This window comes from Misgurnus anguillicaudatus, chromosome 9, assembly GCF_027580225.2.
Source record: "Misgurnus anguillicaudatus chromosome 9, ASM2758022v2, whole genome shotgun sequence".
Classification (NCBI taxonomy): Eukaryota; Metazoa; Chordata; class Actinopteri; order Cypriniformes; family Cobitidae; genus Misgurnus; species Misgurnus anguillicaudatus.
The window spans coordinates 11,831,696-11,847,438 of record NC_073345.2 but is presented as its reverse complement, the minus strand read 5'-3'; the positions used below and the strand labels follow the sequence as shown (position 1 = coordinate 11,847,438).

The window sequence follows — 15,743 nt, the reverse complement described above, 5'->3', positions numbered from 1 at the left end:
ACATGAATTAGCATGAAGCTAGCATGATGCTAACATGAATTAGCATGAAGCTAGCATGATGCTAACATGAATTAGCATGAAGCTAGCATGATGCTAACATGAATTAGCATGAAGCTAGCATGATGCTAACATGAATTAGCATGAAGCTAGCATGATGCTAACATGAATTAGCATGAAGCTAGCATGATGCTAACATGAATTAGCATGAAGCTAGCATGATGCTAACATGAATTAGCATGAAGCTAGCATGAATTAGCATGAAGCTAGCATGATGCTAACATGAATTAGCATGAAGCTAGCATGATGCCAACATGAATTAGCATGAAGCTAGAATGGTGATAACATGAATTAGCATGAAGCTAGCATGATGATAACATGAATTAGCATGAAGCTAGCATGATGATAACATGAATTAGCATGAAGCTAGCATGATGCTAACATGAATTAGCATGAAGCTAGAATGAAGCTAGCATGATGCTAACATGAATTAGCATGAAGCTAGCATGATGCTAACATGAATTAGCATGAAGCTAGCATGATGCTAACATGAATTAGCATGAAGCTAGCATGATGCTAACATGAATTAGCATGAAGCTAGCATGATGCTAACATGAATTAGCATGAAGCTAGCATGATGCTAACATGAATTAGCATGAAGCTAGCATGATGCTAACATGAATAAGCATGAAGCTAGCATGATACTAACATGAATTAGCATGAAGCTAGCATGATAATAACATGAATAAGCATGAAGCTAGCATGGTGCTAACATGAATTAGCATGAAGATAGCATGATGCTAACATGAATTAGCATGAAGCTAGCATGATGTTAACATGAATAAGCATGAAGCTAGCATGATTTATTATGAAATTAGCATAAAGCTAGCATGAAACTAGCATGAAGCTAGTATGACTTAACATGAAGCTAGCATAAGGCTAACATGACCAAAAGACCCAACCCCCATGCCTCTATGATGTTCGGATCCAGAGATATAAGGCTTTGTTTATTATGTTGCTAGGGTGCTCATATTTGGTTGCTAGGGGCGTGGCTTAATACCTCGATAAGAATCCTCAGAGACTGATTGGATGCCTGAGTAAAATGAGCCCACCCCCATGTCTCTGTGACACTGTGCTGCAAAGATATCCATCTGCGCAATTTATAATGGCAGTCTATGGAATAAGTTGCTAGGGTGCCCAAAAATGGTTGCTAGGGGCGTGGCTTAATAGCTATGGGACGATCTTGAGAGACTGATTGGATGCCTGAGTAAAATGAGCCCACCCCCATGTCTCTGCGACACTCTAAAATGAAGATATTCCATCTGGGACGCTTTTATTCCCTTATATGGGCATGTTTCCTGCCCCATTATAAGTCAATGGGGAAATTTGGGTGCCTCTTACACCCCAGGGGTACAGCTTACACCCCAATGTGATGTATGTTCTTACACAGCCTACCAGCCTCTTCAACTGTGATAACCCACAAGTTTCTACAAATTTCTCGTTCGCAGCTATGACCCGTCAAAGTTGGTCGTAATGTTAAGTCAATGGAAAATTTGGGGTGTTTGAGCGCCCCGTTTAGGAATTCGGTAGGTCCCATCAGTTATAAAAGTCATAGCATAAATATACGTACCAGTCTTAAAAGTTTTGTAAAGTTTTGTGGGTGTAGCTTGAAAGCTCTAGGAGGAGTTACTGTTAGAAAAAGTGTGGACCAGAAGAATAATAATAATAATAAGCTTAGATCGAAGAACAGTATGTTGGCTTTGTCAAGCCAACATAATAAGTATGGGGAATAATAATAGTGATGCCTTGCATAAATGCAAGCACCACTAATAAGTATGACGAATAATAATAGTGATGCTTTGCATAAATGCAAGCACCACTAATAATAATAAGTTTAAATACAATATCAGTATGTTGGCTTTGTCAAAGCCAACATAAATATAAGTAAATGTACAGTTACTTTAATAATATTTTACTTGAGTACAAGTTACTGGTCTAAAAGTAAAAGTGAAAAGTAAGTCAATTTAACTTTACTCTGAGTAAAAGTTATTTTTTTACAGCGGGGTGAGGTGGGGGATTCTAGTGTAGTTCAAAAGCCATTGTCGCTTGGGTTTGGGGTTAGATTTGGGGTTTGGGTTAGGATGTCACTTTAACTATTGGTTTATACAATTTTTTAGGGCTGTGCATCTATGCATCATGTTCCCCATTAAAAATGGTTAGGGTTCTGAATCGCAAGGCTCTGTTCTGTGTTTCATGCACAGCTTGTGCATATACGTACTACAACTCTGGGATCAGTAGGAAGTCCTTATCAATCTAAAATGACTAGGAGTTTTAGTCATTTATAATGTGCACTTAAAAAAGCAACATTTGTGAAACACAATCCTTCAAAATATTTTTATTATCATGAAAATACCTGAAACAATTTGAAGAACAGCGATATAAATATGCCTCTAGATATTTCCTGGAATAGAGGGAATGCATCACTTTTCTACGTGACTACGCCGGAACTAACCCACGTCGAGTGGCAAACCTTCAACAAAATGGCTGGCTTTCATAGCGGCTGCGGCGCAAATAATAAAACTGACTATTATTAGCTGCGAATTGCCCCTTTGGGGATAAATAAAGTGTTTGAAAAAAAAAATTGGATTTAGTTGGACTTGATAGCAGAGGTGGACAATACTTAGTTACATTAGTAATTACATTAGCTTTATTAGGATGTTTGTATTGGGAAAAATTTTACTTCACTACATTCTAAAGCATATAATCATACTGTGTATTCTTTAATATTGCATATTAAAATGTATTTAATACCTAATTACATTTAAATTGTGTACATTAACTTGAGTAAAAGTACGTTGATGTAGAGGTCTTCTCGGGTCCAAAGAAATGTACCCGACCCGAAATGACCCAAATCACTTCATACCCGAACCCGGTTCTTTTTTAAAGAAAGACCCGACCCGAGACAAACCCGAGAAAATTTGACCCGAGTCCGACCCGAACCAGTGAAAACATTTTTTTTTACCCGACTGGAACCGTATGTAAACGGCACTGACGTGTGTGCATTCTGCAGACCCACGCGCAGCAGTCAGCCAGAAAGAAACTCCGGTGGCCTTGCAACCAATTTGGCGAGCTGCTCCATTCGTTTTACTTTGTTATCTGACGACGACACCAACGTAACCGCTAAAATGTACATTTATAATTGACTGACATGTTTGTCTCAACGAAAATGAACCTTCCGACAACCACACAATGTCGCAAGCGCTCTTGGCAAACAGATGAGAGGTTTGAAAAGGACATTGACGCACACAGGCGAGAGAGTTCGGGTCTTCTCGGGTCCGTTCAGAAAAAACACATTCATTTTTAAATTACCTGAGACCCGATGCCGCTATTATTGTACCCGACCCGTGTCCGAGGCACATGTGAAACTTTTAGTCCTGAACCCGATCGGGTCTCGGGTCGGACCTCGGGTTTTCGGATCTAAGTGGACCCGTGAAGACCTCTACGTTGATGTACTTAAATATTACGTATAATAATGTGTTTTCCAAAGAAAAACAGATAAAATACAAATACTTGAAAAATACTTTTAAGTAGAAAGTAAAACATCTGCTTGTCAATCCACCTGTGGTCTGTGGACGATGGCATGAACAATTTATTTATTTCTCCTCTTGGTGTTTTTTTGGCAGTCTGAAAAACGATAACTCCGAATTCTTGTTAATCTTTTAGTACAGTCTATCGCATAACAGCTTTTTCCCATTTCGATGCATTTTTACCGTGTTTTCGCCAATGTCACTCTGTACTCAAATGCTGCCGCTCTGTCTTTTGCCACTCAGTGAGCGTAACCGCAGTCCCTCTCGCCGACGGTGACGTCATATACATACCCTCTATAGCGTTTGTAATGCTACTACTTCTGTGGCACAAATGGCTTTTCTGCACGAGAGCGCCCTCTGGCTTTTGGATGTGGCGCCATTTCACAGTAATTCATTAAAATTCCTTCATTGAGAAAACGCTCATTTGCAGGATTAATTTTCACATCCCTGATATTTTTTCAGAATTTTAAACAATTGTCGCCTGACGTTAGGGTTAAAGTTGGGTGTGGGTTAGAATGTCATTTAATGTAACAGAAAGTTGTTCTAACCCCAAACCCAAGTGACAATGGTAAGAAAATAGGAAAAACAATTGAGTAACCAATACATGAAACTGAGATGGAAAAGAAAGTCCATGGTACGGACACGGAAAAATGTGGTGATCCGTGACAATGACATGGATAAATGAGCAAAATATTCCATGACTATAACATGACTATAATTTTTATAAGTAAGAAACATTTATGGATTTGTTTAATGACTTTTACAGGTGAGTTATGCACTTTTGAGGGGAAAAAATACAAAATCACTATAGTAAGGTGATGTATTGATTTTTTGCTAGTAACATAAACTCTCTCTCTCTCTCTCTCTCTCTCTCTCTCTCTCTCTCTCTCTCTCTCTCTCTCTCAAAGAACGTTGTATTTTTGCCAATTTCATAATTGGTCAGGCAAAATTGGCTATTTGGAAGACTTGTAGGCTTTCTATTGAAGGACGAACAGTACAATACAATACATATTTTTCAAAACTGCAGACAGTATGGTGAGTTTACATATAAATGGTGTGCAAATAGTGGCTTGTTTGCAGTTGGTGATGATGATTCTTTGATATTTGTTTGGTAATTTTTGTGAGCAACTTTTGTATTATTGTGTAGAATGTGTAATTTAATTGATTAAAGATATATTTAAACCTCTCTCTCTCTCTCTCTCTCTCTCTCTCTCTCTCTCTCTCTCTCTCTCTCCCTTTCTGTGAGTTTAATAGTTTAAACAAAACATACAAAAGTAAAATTTCAGATTTTAAAAACTTCTTACAAAAGTAGAATTACAAAAAAAAAAAAAACTACTCAATTACAGTAATGCTAGTTAATGTAATTCGTTACTTTCCAACTCTGAAAATGAATGTGTGTTTGGTATTATAATTTGGATTTGGGTAAATGTGATGAGAAAACTTCAATAGTATTGGCTTTTGATATAGCAGACTTGGATAATCTGAGCTTAGTTTGTGATAGGGGTGTGCAGCGGAGTCAGTATTTGTATCTGTATTTGTATCTGTAACAATCTCAAAATTATTTGTATCCGTATTTGTATTCGGAAGGAACCGGAAGTGGGCGGGTCTTAAACCGGAAGTTTGTCATATTTCATGAAAATGGCATTTTAAATGAAAAATTGCTTTATTATAATTATAACTTAAATAACTGTAAATATTTATTAAAAATAATATTACAAAATTTTAATCAAAAAGACAAATAACTTGATTCTCATAATAATAGGCATGGAAAACAAACTTCTCATTTTCAAAGCCTCATACAGCTTGTGCCTATGTGCGTTGAACTTGAGAGCGCCTTGACTGTACATCACCTTTAAGCATTTATTGTGTCTTTCAGCACAGTTACATATGTGACCCATTCTGTCTAAATGAGTGGGAGGTTTTCAGAAAAAAAATAAGTAGCCTACATTAATCCCTCGTCTAACAATTCAAATACTCTATTAATTAAACATCTAATACGTTCTCTGAGAGTGAAATGATTAATACTAAGATGCGTGTCATGTCTGACATCTTGGTTTTGGTTTAAAAACATGCAGGAATTTGAAAATAAAATGCAGGACTTGCTTGATGTTTAAAGAGTTATTAAGAGAGATAAATTCGGGACTGATTTATGTTAAAAAGTTATTAAAATCGACAAGACTCGCGCTGACCGACAGATCCGAAATGCAACGCACAGACACGCAAGTACGTGCACTGACAGAATAGTTCAAAAACAAAGGTTTTGACAAGAATTTATGAAAGCATAATAAGCATTACAACAACTTGGTGAGCATATTAACAATGTCCATAGCCTACAGCGTTTGCGCGAACAGAACAAATTGTTTAAAAAAAAAACTCTCTCATTAATCTTCATCTAAATTACTAAATAATCAGATACTCGTTTAAAATGTCAAATAACTGTATGCTCTATTATTTAAAAGTCAGTTTTGACTTATTTCAAAACAAGCAACATGATTTTAAACAAAAAGGTAATTAGAAAGATGTAATTCAAATGTTTCAGTTGTTATTTACTTACATTATTTTTATGTTTATTGCAATTCATGTCATAATATTTCAATACATCAAAATTTTGCTTTTAAAATGTTACATTTTCATATTTTTATCTATTTACTTTTTATTTTATATTCACCTAGATTGACACTGAAGCTTGCTTTAACTTTAAGTAATTAAAAGATCATCTGTGACCGAAGTCAGACGGAGACACTGAGTTATTAACGAATATTTTATTATCAGAGTGCAGCATTTTATCAAGGTTTTCTGGTCTTGTGTAATTAAATAAAATAAAATAAACTAAAAGGGTAATTTTCTTAACAGTTGGGTTAAAAGAATTTTGATATTAGCAGCGTTTTAAAACTAACTCCAAAACAGCTCGCGTTTCTAAATAAGGGACGCGCAGAAAATGTCATTCATGTCATTTTATAGATTGCACTCATTCACTTCACACACATAGCCTATTATACGTGCTTGAAGGGGTTTATAATTTAGCGCTGTTCCAGTAAACACATGATTATGTCTGGCCGAAAATTTTTTCTGTTATTCGGATTAATTTGTTATTCGTTTTGAAGCCATTATCCGTGCCCTTCCGAATAACGTATTCGGCTTCGGGCACATCCCTAGTTTGTGACATATTTGGGATCTCTCCTGAAACTCTTAATGGAGCCATTTGTGAGATTTCTGGGGCAAGAAAAATATTTGAGACACTGAGACTGAAAGGTGCCGTAGAATGTAAAACTGTATTTTCCTAGGCATAAATTAATTCTGTACATGGTAATGACATATTGTGGGCATCAAAAACGGTTGTTTACTGCTTCTTATCTAAATCTCGTGCATGCAAAAGACTGCTGAATAACAGGCCAATCTCAATGTAACACAAACGGTGACTTTGCATTCGTGGTGTACGCCCCAACATTAAATTCATTACAATATTGTTACAATGCTAAAAAAAGTTGTGACTGCTGAGTTAGCGCTACATGCTAGTTAATGCTCTATGCTAGCGTTTAGGCTGAAGTTCTACTATTGACATAATTACGTTTTGTAGGTCCATACTGAAAAAAACCCACAAACTTACCACTCAGAAACATTCATTAACAATCTCAGAATAGTTGATTATTCCTTAAAATCTGTATCTTAATCTGATCCAGGCTCAAACATAAGTAGCACACAAAGAGCTACTGAAGGAGCTGCTCTGAGAAACACCCAATCAAAGCAGAGCTCAACATTATTATTTATAAACCCTTTCAAATAAGAGACTATCTTATTCGGGGGACAGATCGTAAATGGACATATAAAACTGTCTCTGGATATTTTTTGCACTTAATAAAGCCACATACCTTCTATGTAAATATCAAAGAACAGTTTAACATATTTTATCAATACATTCTTTGGCACCTTGAAGCAAAGGTTAATGTTACAGAGATCTTATCTGTGATTTTTCCTATAGGAGAGTTGCAATATTACACTCAAAGTAAACGTTTTGGTTTTAGTTTTTATTCTACTACTGCCATCATACAAAACAAGGAAATTGAAGTTATGTAATCCATGTTTAGTCAACTGACATGCAATGCACTGACAAGCATTTGCATTGAAAAAAAAAAAAAAAAAACAAGTTAAAAACAGAGAGACCAATAGCCCAATACGAGCACCAGTGGGTTCTCTTCAAAGCTAAAGACTAAAGATTCACTAAAGCTGTTTCATTTTAAAGCTCACACACATTCAGCTCCACTGAAGATCACCGTATAACTAGACCAAAATAACTCGTATATAATATAAACTTGCTCTTAAACATTTTCCACTCAAAACTACAAAGTGCACACATGTTTAAGACACATTTAGATCCCTACCGTTAGATGTTTCCTGTATTAAATCCCTGGTCTTGGGGACCTTGACTGTTTACTGCCTGACTGTTTATTTTTAGCGTTTCCTTCCTTAAACCGTATTTGGTGGCCTCCACCTCCGCATGCTAATTTACCAGGCATAACAGTGGTGTAAAGCTGGACTCAGCTGTTCAGACTTATCACCGTTCTCCAGTGTACAGACTCGGACTATTTAAAAAGTCTTATTATGAAACAGTGACCTTTTGTCTATGACATTTCCTTACTGTATTACTCTTGTCAGAAGATTGTTCAATAATACAACTATAAGAGTTCTGCTTTATTTAAAAAATAGTCTTAAAAATATTGTTTAAAGAGCTCCTATGGTCCGATTTCTGATTTTACATTTCCTTTGGTATTAGTACATGTTAACGATATGCAAAAGGTACAGTTTAATTCCTGGGCCTGTTGATGTAGACATGATCATAATTCTCCTGCTTCGGACTCACAGCCTGTAAGTTGAGTCCTGTTAGCATTGCATTGTGAGCGAATCCTTCAAACATGGTAAGGAGCGCCACATTTCCAGCTGACGTCAGAGGTATTCAGGCCAAACACAATATACAGATTAGCTGGCCAGTCAAGGACACAGCCCTTTTCAAATCGATGAGTTTTGTACAAAATCAACGCGTTTGAAGAAAGCATTATATCTGGATCTTCAAAAATGTACGGTATGTGAAAAATAATGTTTTTTTGAACAATAAACCACACAAACACATTATATTACACCAAACCCACTCTTAACTCTAAACCTAATACTGAATGTACACAATAAGTATGACATATCAAATACTTTTTGTTATGTTAAGTACCAAGTGGTAAATACAGTAAATATATTTGTGTCATTAGCTTCTGTAACTTAACTATAGAATATGATGTTAGCAATTCCAAAGTCATGGATTTGATTCCCAAGCGACAAACACAAAAAATGCCCTTGAATGCACTGTAAGTTTCAATATGCTCTTTAATCATACAATGACATCAGCACACAGGTGCATACCCTGCTGAAAAATCCAGCAACAAACCATTATGGACCAGCATGGGAATTATGCTGGTATATGCAGGTGCTGGTTCAGCTGGTGGTCACCAGGATGCCAGCACCAAAACACAACATATGCTGTGTCTTGCTGGTATGACCAGCATGGGATGTTGGTGCTAATGCTGGTTTGATGCTAGTTTAGCTGGTGCTTATGCTGGTTTGGTGCTGGTTTAGCTGGTGTTCACAATAGCACAAAGTGTAAAAATCGTGCAAAACATACGCCAAATTCCACTTTGGCGCGCATATGATACGCCAGTATTTCCCATTCACTTAAACGGTGCATCTTTTTTTTGTCGTTTTATTAATTGGTTTCTCAATTTTTTTGCTTTTTTTACCATTTTCGCTTGGGTTTAGGGTTAGAACAACTTTTTGTTGTATAAAAATGACATCCTAACCCAAACTCCAACTCTAACCCCAACTCCAAGCGACCATGGCTTAAATATGGACAAAAACATGGAGAAACCTGTATATTAAATAACCTCATTAAGCAAATCTAAATTCTAACCCTAAACCCAAACAAAAATGGTTTAAAAAACAGAAAAAATTGAGAAACCAATAAATAGAATGACAAAAAAGATTCACCGTTTTACGTGAATGTGAAGGACTGGCGTATTATATGCACGCCAAAGTGGAATTTGGCGTATGTATTGCACGATTTTTACACTTCGTGCTATTTATACGAATCTACGTGAGACTGGGTAGGCTGGTCTTGCTGGTATGCTGTTTTTTTAGCAGGGTACAACTAATTCAATAAATGCACCTAATACTTCATTGGTTAGAAGTAAGAATCAAAGAACATTTAAGCACTATTAGAAATTAAACGTCATTTTACTCTGATATAGGCTATTGATAAACTCAAGAAATTTTGACAATCATATAAACATATATTTCATAAATTTATATTTCAGTAAATCATACTCTCTCCACATAACATATATTTCAGTATATGAAACTGGCTGGTCACTTATGAAGTTGTGGCAAGGTGACCTTATGTACGCACTTGAAAATCCGGTTTAGTGCAGGAGGCACATGACATCAGTGACAAGGTGCAATATAAGCCAGGTGTGTCTCATCATGTTGCCAGCAGCATTTCATTTCCATACCCCTGTGCTTGGCACATAATGTGAATGTGGTGACTGGAAAGCTAGTGCAATGATGTGCACTCGACAGAAATCCTTTGCAGATTTTCATCATACTCTTCTCAGAGCAAAAACTAGAAAATGTATATTACACTCTACCTTGAAAAGTGTGTACAGTAATATAGATCTGATAGTATAAAACATAAACATACTTAAAATATAAATATATTTTAAAGGTATTTACATTTTTATCTGTAATACTGTAATAATGATCTATACTGTCAAAAAAAAGGTACAAAATCGATCAAAACACCTTTTCTATCGTTGAGGTGGTACCCTCAAAGGTTCATTTTTGTATCTTATGAGTATACAACACTTAGAAATTTTGTAAACATAGAAATGTTGTAAACTCTGAGACCTGTACCAATCAAATGTTAGGCGTACAAAACTGTACCATTAAAGATACACAATAGACACTTAAAGGTACAACAAAAAAGTACAACATTGTATTAAGTTTAGTTGTGAAGTACACAATGGAACTTTGCTTAACACCATGGGCTCTATCTTATCGCAATGCGCGACGCAAGTGTCTTTCGCTAGTTTCCACCCTAATTTTCACGTTTAGCGCTGCGTTGTTTAAATAGCAAATGCATTTGCGCCCCCTTTTGCGCCCATGGGCGTTCTGGTCTGAAAACGAGGCGTGTTCAGGCGCATTGTTGGCGCGTTGCTATTTTGAGGCAACTAAAATAGACTACGCCATTGACCAACAAAAACCTGGTCTAAAGTCTAAAGTCAATGGCGCAATATGTTTTATGTTATTTAAAGAGCGCATTAATATGCGCCTATAAACGGGAGGACAACGCGGGTTTGCTTATGACAAAGTACATGAATGCCCAGCAGCACAAAAATGCTTTTAAATATGAAAGATTAAAGGATTGAATGTAAAAGATTATTATTGAGTCTCTTGGACATAATTGAGGACTTATTATGAGACGTTAGAAGGCGCAAAGAGCAGCTTCACCTGCAGCCTGGTAAGTAAATAAAAGCTTTGCTTTAAACAAATGCATCTGTTTTTAAATGTTTTTTTTTAATGCTACCTCACGGATTTATTGTATATGATGACTCTGTACCTGTGTATATGGTGAGATGAAAAACATTTTAAGTAATGCTTAAAAAAAACTCTTTGCTAAAAAAAAACGCTGTCCAAAGTGCTGAAACGTGCGGAGAGCCGTTTGTAAATTCTTTATCTCCTGTTTGTTACAAATAAAGTATTTTTAGAGTACAAACCTTATCTTAGATACTTGTAAATTATGTTTTGATGATATTGGATAGCCATACATTTAAAGCAATTAAAAGCCTGCTTTTTACTTCCATGACTAAAAGAAAACGGGTTTTAAAGGTTTTAATAAAAAAATAACAATTTCAATACAAGTGGAAAAACAACACAATTATTTAACATTAATCTTCAACTGGGGATCTTCTACCTCCGCTTAGTTTTTCAGTTTACAAAGTCCGTCATCTAAATAGGGATTAGATATAGCGCCAGCGCAACTTGCTTTTAAAGGGGATGAGAGCTGAGTCTCTCATTGGTTTACTGCACGTTACGCCCAAAATACTCCCATTACAATAGGACCTACCCTTTTCGACCATGCGTTCAGCGCAAAAACCATTTTTCCCGTCGTTAAATTAGCAAAAGTGGATTCGGACACGCCCATTTAGACGTTGCGTTGTGCGCTTTAGACAATGCGCTTAGATCGTTAAAATAGGGCCCCATAAGTGTTGCTATACTTTGCTCTACTTTTTTGTTTATATACACTGGCCATAAAAAAGCTTATAAAAACCTTATGCTGTCAATGATATTTGGTTGCCATCCTTGGGCATGAAACCCAAAAATCTGTCTTTTGCTATAATTGTGCCATCTGATGTTTTCAAGGTTAATGTCATTAAAAAAGTGAGAATGAATGTTAATTTACTGTTTATTCTCACCACAGACTGTTCTTTTATATGTATACAGAATTTCAGGAATAAAATAATAAAATACAGTATTGTTCTGACTGTCTTTTCATAATGTTCAGCACCTCCTAAGTTAAAACACACAGTGGAATCAATGTGTCATGTTCGGTTTGATACCGGCAGAAGAAAAACACTGCGGCCCTCATCCTGACATTACAACTAGACTCCTTCAGGCATAAGAATGAAGGCTGGTGTCTATAATTCAATGAAGCAGAAGCTGCCTGAGCAGACCCTCAAGTCCTCTCTGACAATTAATAAGAAAGGCACGACTCCCACCACTGAGACGGACACCGGCGAAACAATACTGCAGGCCAAAAATGAAATGATTTGAGAAAATTCTGAGTGACACATCCACAGCTCTATAGCATTACTATTCTTCTGTTAAAAGTTACATTTTCACTTTGTGATTTAGTGAATTAGAGAGTATGGAAACAGGACGTTTCATGTGTTCATGTTGTAGTTTGAAAAAGCAGGGCATTTAAATTTCGAATGTTTACATTTCTGAAGGGCACTTTTTTAATTAAAAATCATTTTATAATAAATGATTATAGCTGTAGGTTAAAAGTAATTGCTTCATTAGTAAAAATTTAAATAGCTACCATCACTATTTCCAAAGTTGTTTTATTGAATTATATTACTTTATATCCATTTACTTACATAAAAATATACTTTACTGTATATTATTTGAGAAAGTGTGCATTATTTTTAAAATAGATGTTTAAGAAACCAATTTGAAATTATTCGAGCTTTATGAAATGGTGCATTATCCTGCTGGAAGTAGCCATCAGAGGATGGGTACATGGTGGTCATAAAGGGATGGACATGGTCAGAAACAATGCTCAGGTAGGCCGTGGCATTTAAACGATGCCCAATTGGCACTAAGGGGCCTAAAGTGTGCCAAGAAAACATCCCCCACACCATTACACCACCAGCAGCAGCCTGCACAGTGGTAACAAGGCATGATGGATCCATGTTCTCATTCTGTTTACACCAAATTCTGACTCTACCATCTGAATGTCTCAACAGAAATCGAGACTCATCAGACCAGGCAACATTTTTCCAGTCTTCAACTGTCCAATTTTGGTGAGCTAGTGCAAATTGTAGCCTCTTTTTCCTATTTGTAGTGGAGATGAGTGGTACCCGGTTGGGTCTTCTGCTGTTGTAGCCCATCCGCCTCAAGGTTGTGCGTGTTGTGGCTTCACAAATGCTTTGCTGCATACCTTGGTTGTAACGAGTGGTCGATTTCAGTCAAAGTTGCTCTTCTATCAGCTTGAATCAGTCGGCCCATTCTCCTCTGACCTTTAGCATCAACAAGGCATTTTCAACCACAGGACTGCCACATACTGAATATTTGCATAAGATGCATGAAGACCCTTGACATGGGTTCTGATTTAGTGTCAAACATGCTGACCCTACATAAGATTTAAAAAGCATACAGGGATTCTTTCATGCTCTCTTTGGCTACACATATGTATAATGGCTGTTGTCTGCATTGTTTTGATGTCTGCTTGAAACAGCAAGCCAAATTCTTGATGTCAAGCCTTTACCTCGTCTGATCAGCTGTCATGGCTACTGTAAAAAATTGAGGTGATGTAAGGTGGATTTATGTCAACCAAGGAATCCTAACAAGGCTCTGCCTGTCGAGCTTGATTTATCTAACATGTGTAAGGCATTGGGTCACCATGTTATTTTGCAGGCACTCTTCGAGAAACTATGCAACGTAAAGCGATGACATGACAGAATGGAATTGATGTAGAGTTTCATCACTGAAAGCTGATGAAATATCAAATACATTCACGCTGGAGATAAACACGATCTTTAAAGAAGATTACGGTTATTGCAGATGTACGTAATCCACATTGAGAAACATCGGCGGTGACATCTCGCCAGTGTTGGCTTTGCAAGTGTCACTGCACACCACATATTACCGATTTCATTCATATTAGATTAGATAATATCTATTCTCAGAGGGTATTTGTTATGGATTAGGATATGAGAAATGAAATGAAGGTGGAAGTGAATGCCCTTACCCTGTGAAAAAAATGTGTTTTTTATATTTAGTAGCTCCTCCTATGCCACAGCTGTCAATTCACACGGCTTTGTGTTTTAACTTTAAAGAGAAAAACGTGAGAACTGTTAAAGAGAAAAATATGTAAATATCTCATTTACAGTTCTCACAGTGTTTGGGAGAGTTCCAGCATTTTTTATTTTTATATTTTGCAACACTCACATAATAGGAGGTTTTATGTTTTTATGGAACTGAAACAACAGTGTAGTTTTGGCATGTAAATCAGTAATTGCTTTCTAACAGTTTTGCATATACTCATCAAAACTTAATGAGCGTGCAAATGACTTCTAATAGACACTTCAAAGAGATCATCAGAGCCTCATCTAACAAAATACAGTATGTGAATATTTTATTAGCCTGCAAACAACAGGGCAAGTCTTCATTGTTCTACGGCCCATATTCATATGGTACTGTTAGCTCACAGCCTCAGGTTATGTGTAACTGTGTTAACGTTGCTTGTTGAACATGCAGTGTGATGAACTTTCTTAGCGTGGTGTCAACAACAAATGCTTATGAAGTGTGCCACCGATAGGGTCCCGTACCCAGGGCCGCCCTCTCACTCATTCCCCTATGTTATGTGGTGAGGCATAATTTGTTTCTTACTAAGCAATTACCTATTGCCTGTGAGACCAGATAAACAGGAGAATGACTTTCACCAACAGCTTTGTTTTTAACAAGTTTCATCTTAGACGGCATGCCCAAGCCCCGCCCACTGACTGCCTGACGCATACATAATCTGGCATGCGTCTTATTTGGAGTTTCAGAAGAGACCCCAATAATGTCTCAAAATTGCCAATTCCAAATCTTTAAGAGATTTCAATCTGAACATTTCTCGCCAACGTCTTTAGGCTATTGATTTAATGTCATACCGCTATATTGTTACTGCTTTACTTGGTTAAATAGTGCACAATTTGAGGGGACATGAGGCTATTTCTGACACAGCCTTTATCTGATTTTGGTTATCAGTAAGACTCTTACCATCATGTGCAATTGCTATAAAGAACTATAACACCACACCAATGGATGATAACATATTATTATTTTTTGCAATTTGCGTTGTTGCAAAGCAACTTTAAAGGGGACATTTCACAAGACTTGTCAAATAAATATTTGGTGTCCCCAGAGTACATATGTGAAGTTTTAGATTTTTTTACAATTTTCACACTGTAAGTGTGAGTGTCACACCCAGGGGCTGGCTGCTAATAGGGTAAAGCCATGCCCCTTCTCAACTTCCACCTCGAGGAGGTCCCAAAAGCCAACCCAATGACCAGACAACAACGAGGACAGGTAAGTATAAAATAATCTTTATTTATTAAATATTTAAAATATACTTGGGAAATGGGGGAGGGGGGATTAAAACGAATATGTCTGGCTCTGCCCTCCAGGTGGGCCACGGCCAAAAGAATGACAGGGAGTAGAGGGGGGGCAACGGGGGGTCCGGGACACTGTAGACCAGGGGGGCGTGGGACTCAGGCTCCAGCCTGGTCTTAATTATCCGTGGCGCCCTCCTTCTTCCTCCTGGAGGCAGAAATCAAAGCAAAATGAGTGTGGGAA

At 37.0% G+C, this 15,743-nt stretch overlaps 1 protein-coding gene across 1 annotated transcript in view; it reads right to left on the bottom strand.

Moving 5' to 3' along the window:
* sgcd (sarcoglycan, delta (dystrophin-associated glycoprotein)) overlaps positions 1–8,114 on the bottom strand; it is a 247,047-nt gene extending 238,933 nt beyond the window's left edge. Inside the window, exon 1 of the mRNA XM_055179482.2 lies at positions 7,964–8,114. The gene's annotated coding sequence lies outside the window, so the exon portion shown is untranslated. The remainder of the gene's footprint in view (positions 1–7,963) is intronic.
* Positions 8,115–15,743: the final 7,629 nt, after the last annotated feature.